At 39.5% G+C, this 7,106-nt stretch overlaps 1 long non-coding RNA gene across 1 annotated transcript; it reads right to left on the bottom strand.

The window, feature by feature from the left end:
* Window positions 1-2,778: 2,778 nt before the first annotated feature.
* LOC145863018 (uncharacterized) lies at window positions 2,779-6,886 on the bottom strand. The gene is made up of 2 exons (XR_014382352.1): window positions 5,059-6,886; window positions 2,779-3,659 (listed from the first exon to the last, which is right to left on the bottom strand). It is a non-coding gene; the product is annotated as an uncharacterized LOC145863018 (long non-coding RNA).
* Between the last annotated feature and the right edge of the window lie 220 nt (window positions 6,887-7,106).

Here is a 7,106-nt window from a genome sequence, read left to right as displayed (position 1 = left end):
TCCTCTTCTTTCACAGTAACATCCTCCTCCTCTTCTTTCACAGTAACATCCTCCTCCTCTTTCACTCTGAATGCGTCTTTCTCTTCTTCTTTCACGGTAACACCCTCTACTTGTTTTTGTATTGTAACAGCCTCCTCTTCCGCCTCCTCTTTCACAAGAGCTTCTTTCTCCGTCCAGCAGACCTCCTCTTCTTTAGCAGGAGGAGAGTAGCTTAGTGAACTCATGGTCGGGATAATAGCTAGTTAGCATTAGCGACTAGACTAGTGCTAACTTAACCAGCCAGCTAGCTGACTTACAACGTAAATATTACATCAAATGGGGTAGCTAGTTGTTTCCACATAAGTATGTTTAAATCATAGTGGCAAATAAACCACGAAATTGTCTAAAGAAGTTGAATGTTCCGACTTTCTTGGCTAGCGAGCTACCGAGGTGGCTGCAGTTGTTGAAGAAGCGTTTTCTTCTTCATTGAATTATAATATTATAAAGCAGTTTAGGGAAACGTTTTTTTCCTCTCCATTAAATATGAAAATGATATCAACACGTACAAAGAACAACAAGTGTTGTTTGATTAGTTCAGATTTGTTTATGAGAATTTAAAACAAACTCTACATCGACTCCACATCTGTATTTCTGATTCAGTCAAATAACTAGATATCAAAATAAGCACCTATAAGCACCTAGATGTATATAATGAACAGACTAGGTCTATACTGCTCCTACATGGTGTAACAATACATCATGTAGATGTATATAATGAACAGAGTAGGTTCGATCCTATTTTACTGTATCTTAGTCTATGTATTACTCATCTCATATGTATATACTGTATTCTACCCTATTCTACTGTATCTTAGTCTATGCCACTCTGACATTGCTCATCCAAATATTTATATATTCTTAATTCCATTCCTTTACTTTAGATGTGTGTATTTGTTGTGAAGTTAGATATTATTGCACTGTTGTCCTTGAGTGGTCCTGCCAGAGCCCGGTCTTAAACCCGATCAAACATCTCTGGAGAGACCTGAAAATAGCTGTGCAGCGATGCTCCCCATCCAACCTGACAGAGCTTGAGAGGATCTGCAGAGAAGAATGGAAGAAACTACCCAAATACAGGTGTGCCAAGCTTCTAGTGTCATACCCAAGAAGACTCAAGGCTGTAATCGCTGCCAAAGGTGTTTCAACAAAATACTGAGTTAAGGGTCTGAACACTTATGTAAATGTCGGATTGGGCCGTTGTCATCACACTTCCATGATTAGTAAGAATTAGGGTAGATTTATAGGACTATTGTTTTTTATGATTCATACATACTTTCCTAACCCTAAAATGTACCTAAATAATCTACAAGATCAGAGTATTTTTAAATCTGTCACGTCCTGACCAGCAGAGGGAGTAGTGGTTTAGTATTTTGGTTAGGACGTGACAGAGGGATGTTTGTTTTGTATGGTGGTGGTTTTTGTGTGTGTTGTGAGGGGTGTTTGATTTATGTGTTCCTGGGTTTCGGATGTATGTTCTAGGTTGTATGTTCTAGGTTGTATTGCTGCATTTTTGTCTAGTTAGGTTTTCTATGTTTAGGGTTGGGCGCTGGACTCTCAATTGGAGGCAGGTGTTTCTAGTTGCCTCTGATTGAGAGTCCTATATAGGGTTGTGTGTTTGTTTAGTAGGTTGTGGGTAGTTGTTTGTGAGCACTGCTTTGTTTAGCCTGCCACACTGGTCGTGTCGTGAGTATTGTTTTTTTCCCGTGTTCGTTATAATAAATATAATTCTGAGCACGCAACCCGCTGCGCCTTGGTCTCTACATTACGACACCTGTGACAAAATCTACCAGTTGGAGACGAATGATTACTTTCTTTAATTGATAGATTAGATTCTGTTCTCTCCATGTATTCTATCGAGTCTGTTAACAACATTCTAATTAAAGGTATCACCATATTTAAAAGAATGGCTTAAGATGAAATGTACTCTAAACCCTATTGAATGAAAACTCCATGACAAAATCTGTTGGCCAACAATTGTGAGGGTTTTCAGCAAGGTATCAACACATGCAGAGTGTGCGGAAGCAAGGCATACATTCCTAAATCGGGATCGGCCCCGGTCTCCTGGTAAAACACCAGAACCCTCCTCCTACAGCATTTATGTTCATTTTGAGAAAGTGGCACTACAGTCTCCGTGTCAACTACTTTTGGGTAAAAAAAAACGCAACACCCGTCTATGAATTTGAGAGGGTACATTGATGCTCCAGATACTCAACTAGTCTAAAGAAGGCCAGTTTTATTGCTTCTTTAATCATAACAGTTTTCAGCTGTGTTAACAGAATTGCAAAATGGTTTTCTAATGATAAATTAGCCTTTTAAAATGATAAACTTGGATTAGCTAACACAACGTGCCATTGGAACACAGGAGTGATGGTTGCTGATGATAGGCCTCTGTACGCCTATGTAGATATTCCATTAATCAGCCGTTTCCAGCTACAATAGTCATTTACAACATTAAATGTCTACACTGTATTTCTGATCAATTTGATGTTATTAATGGACAAAAAATTACTTTTAAAAGCAAGGTTATTTCAAGTGACCCCAAATTGTTGAACGGTAGTGTACATCTAGATCCTCCCATGTCGCTGAACCACTGATCAATAACTCCCTATTACAGGAAAAAACACTTTCCATTGGTTGTTAGTACTGTACTGTACTGACCTCTCGTCCTCTGTCTCTCTCGTACTCTGCCTTGTGTATTTATCTTCAAAATATTCTTATAGAATCAAATAGACTTCCCAAAAATAATATGGCATTTACTTTATTTCACCTTTATTTAATCAGATATGTCAATTGAGAACCAATTCGCATTTACAATGACAATCTGAATGAAGAAATACTAATATTAATCTATTTAATAATTAACATGTTTGAAATATCCCAATTATATAGTGAACAACATTTAGGGGCTTACACCTGCATTTAATCAATCTTAAGTTCATAATCAAAACAATATTTTTTTTACTATTTTAATCCAATTTTCAACATGATCATTTCTTGATGGAAAAAAAAATGTTGACCTATTTTTCAGTATGATTTCATTCATACAATATGATTTAATGTAGCATGAACAAAAACAATTTCTCAATCAAAAACATAAGTCAGAACACAGCCTCTCTATTCTCTCGTGTGATTTCAGGTCCTCTGACTGGGTAAATGTCTTTTCACAATGAGAGCAGTGGTATGTCTTCTCCTCCTGTGTATTAGTATGTTGGAAAGGCTTTTCTACTGTGTGTGTTCTCCCATGCCTTTTCAAGCTCCCTAACCGGGTAAAACTCTTTTCACATCGGGAACATTTGTAAGGCTTTTCTCCTGAGTGTATTCTCTCATGCGCTTTCAGGCTCCCTCGATGGGTAAAATTATTTTCACAATTGGAACAGTGGTTAGGCTTTTCTCCTGTGTGTATTCTCTCATGCTCCTTCAGGCCCGCATACCACCTAAAATTCCTTCCACAGTCGGAACAGTGATAAGGCTTCTCTCCAGTGTGTCCCCTCTCGTGTTTTCAGGCTCCCTAACTGAGTAAAACTCTTTCCACACTGGGAACAGTGGTGTTGTTTCGCTGGTTTGGGCGTCTCTGGGTCTGGTTCCCCTGAAGGAGTTTCCCCGCTGTCAGTCTGGTCCCTCTCCTACCAAAGACAGAGTATTTAGTTAAATATTAATCAGAACTGAATTAAACCTCCATAAAATAAAACTGTCTTCCTGTGAGGCTAGATTCCTCAAAAACCTGAAGTCAGTTTTCAGAACATTCCATAGTTTAATAAAAACTTGGTGGCCGCCATAATAATAATAATAATAATAATAATAATGTAGAACATAAAATCTAATCTTGCTTTCATGTTTATAGGCTGAGCAGAGCTCTATAATAGGGAAAGGGGGGATACCTAGTGAACTGAATGGATTCAACTGAAATGTGTGTCCCGTATTTAACCCAACCCCTCTGAATCAGAGAGGTGTGGGGGGCTGCCTTAATCGATATCATCGGCAGCCAGGGAACAGTGGGTTAACTGACTTGTTCAGGGGCAGAAGGACAGCTTTTTACCTTGTCAGCTCAGGGATTTGATCCAGCAACCTTTCGGTTACTGGCCCAATGCTCCTACCTGCCAGTCTACATAATGTCGTATTTTAGGCTGAGCAGAGCTCTATAATAATAATGTCATGTTTATAGGCTGAGCAGAGCTCTATAATAATAGATAATGTCATGTTTATAGGCTGATCAGAGCTCTATAATAATAGATAATGTCATGTTTATAGGCTGAGCAGAGCTCTATAATAATATATATTACTATTCCAGTCAATGTTAAAGGCTGCAGTTGAGCCATTGTTAATAACGTTTTGTTGGTGGCCCACTTCATCTCTAAAGTAATAATGGACATTACTATCTTCTCTAAATTATATATTTTTGTTTAGCCACACCTTTCCTTCAAAATTGGTACTTTGTTTTGAAGACTTACAAACTCACAGACGTTTGCTAATATGTTTAGTCTCCCCAAAACCACTGTCCATTTCATGTCAATAATGCTTCTTATTTTATGTATTTCTCCAACATTATTTAGAAATCTGCTTTTTGTGAGTATACACACTCTACGCAAGGCCTACAATAGACACACGTCAAACGTTTCATTTATAACTTGTTTGCCATTCTGTGAGACAATTAAGTTGTGATTTTGTGGTGGTGGGGACTCTGATGGTATACACATGTTACAGTTAAGCAATAAGACCCGAGGAAGTGTGGTATATGGCCAATATAGCATGGTTAAAGACTGTCCTTATGCACAACACAGAGTGCCTGGATACAGCCCTTAGCCGTGGTATTTTGGCCATCTATCACAAACCCCCGAGGTGTCTTATTGCTATTATAAACTGGTTTAATCACCCATTTTAAAATGTAGCTTTAACATTATAACATAAATTCCTAAAGTACAGAACAACATTTAAGTATAGAATTTCAGTAGCATGCTGCTTTAAAACAACAAATTCATTCAAAACCTTTGGACAGTTAGAGCCCGTTTTAAAGACAGTACTTACTGATGGTCATCAGATCTGTCAATATGACAGTAATCTCCCCCTCTTTCTTCTCCTTCACTCCAAAAACCGCATCCTCCTCTTTCACTCTGAACGCCCCTTCCTCTTCTTTCACTGAAACGTCTTTCTCTTCGTCTTTCACTGTAACAGCTTCACCCTCTACTTGTTTTACTGTGACATCCTCCTCTTCCTCTTTCACGTCAATGTTCAGCCATAGACCCTCTTTCTCCGTCCAACAGACTTCTTCTTTAACAGGCGAGGAATACATCAGTGAGCTCATGGTCGGGGATGTTAGCTAGCTAGCTAGCTAGCATGAGCGACTAGTTTAGTGCTAGGCTAACTTATCAAGCCAGCTAGTTGACTAACAATATACCTAACGTTATAACATTTAAATGGTGTCTATTAACTAGATGTCATAAGTATATTTACAACACAGAGGCAAATATGCACATTAACAGTCTAAATGTTTCGGCTGTTGGCTACCAAAGTGGCTGACTCGTTGTTGTTGATCCGTTCCGTCCACTAGATTATACGTCACGCTGGTAGCATCGCCTGAAAGACGCACATCGCTGTCTGCCGATTGTCGGGAAACGGAGTTAAGATACGTTTTTTTATTTTTCATTTGCAGACAAATTTATTTTTCATTCATTTTATTAAATAATAATATTATATTGAGACGTTCAAATAGAGCAGAGCATATTTTGAGTAAGAATTTAAAACATACTATCCTTCACATCTGTATTTAAGGCAGTTTCATATTCATTCATTTAAAGAAACCCACTGGTCACACACTGGTTGAAGTATCTGTCAAACTAGGAACTCTGCTGGTGGTAACCCGATCTTCAAGCTCCTCCTTTTTCACTTCCAAAATGTCTTCCTCCTCTTTTATTGAGATAGCCTCCTCTCCTACTCCAACTCCAAAAGGTTCGCAAGCAAACCACCAAGCTACCGCGTGATTGAATCAGAAGTCTTTTGTCGCTGTTGAAGAAGCCGGTCTTGGTGAAGATGGGGGCGAGTGCAGACGAGATTTCAGCTTGCTCCGAGTAACTTTTATCCCTCTCAAACTTACTTAAATGTAACGGAACTTGGCTTATAGTAAAACACAATAGAGAACAACGCTTAGTTGACCGCTAATTTGATCTAAAACTTTGAGAAATGGAACGAAGAAATGTGCGAAATAGCAAAGGGAGGAGAAGGCAGTTGCTAGCTGAGCACTCATACATTGGAGAAAAACCTGACATTCGGTTGATTCTGAAAATGCAGTCAATAGTCCTGCACCCAAAAAGTCACAGAAAGAATTGTCTTTGCGCGAACTACAGGTCAACATAATTGACGCTGTCTCTGCAAAGATAAACGAAAGAGCCGATGGTCTGGAGAAAATGATACGCGAAAACACATCAAAAATAGTTGACCTCGAGACCTCTCTGAATCATGCATACAAGAGTATCGAAGAGCTTAAACTTGCAAACACTGCTACGTCTGAGAAATGCACTGCTCAGGAGAAGACCGTCGCAGACATGCAAGAGCGCTTATCGGAAGCAGAGCGATACCAGAGAAGGTGGGGGCTACGGCTTTACGGTGTCCCCGAGGACCAGGATGAGAATGTGAAGCGCTTAGTAAGAGACATCTGTAACCGTGTGGCACCAGACTTCCCCGATGGATATATGGATATGGCTGTGGATGTCGCTCATCGTATTGGGAAGAAACAAGATGCCTTCGTCAGCCGATCGATCATCATCCAGTTTGCTTTTTGCACAGCGAGAGATGCAGTTTGGAAAGTGCATTTCTGAAAGAGAGAGAACGTAGATTCGGTGAGGACTTGACTGCAGCAGACAAGGCAGCAAAGGCAAAATTGTGGCCTCTTGTACAACAGGCCTGAAATCAAGGAAAGGGTGGATACTACAGGGGAATCAGAGCCTTTTTCGCCAACGGTAAAGAAATACGACCGGGGTGATTTGATTTGTTCTGTCGGTAGGTTTACAAGGTAGTTCCTTCCCCACTGCAAACTGAACGTTCTAGTTTTGAAATATGGTGTTACTGTTTTACAGGTT

The sequence above is a fragment of the Salmo salar genome, chromosome 02, assembly GCF_965601325.2.
Source record: "Salmo salar chromosome 02, fSalSal1, whole genome shotgun sequence".
NCBI classification, from domain to species: domain Eukaryota; kingdom Metazoa; phylum Chordata; class Actinopteri; order Salmoniformes; family Salmonidae; genus Salmo; species Salmo salar.
The sequence above is the reverse complement of the archived record's forward strand: the minus strand, read 5'-3'. Positions and strand labels throughout refer to the sequence as shown.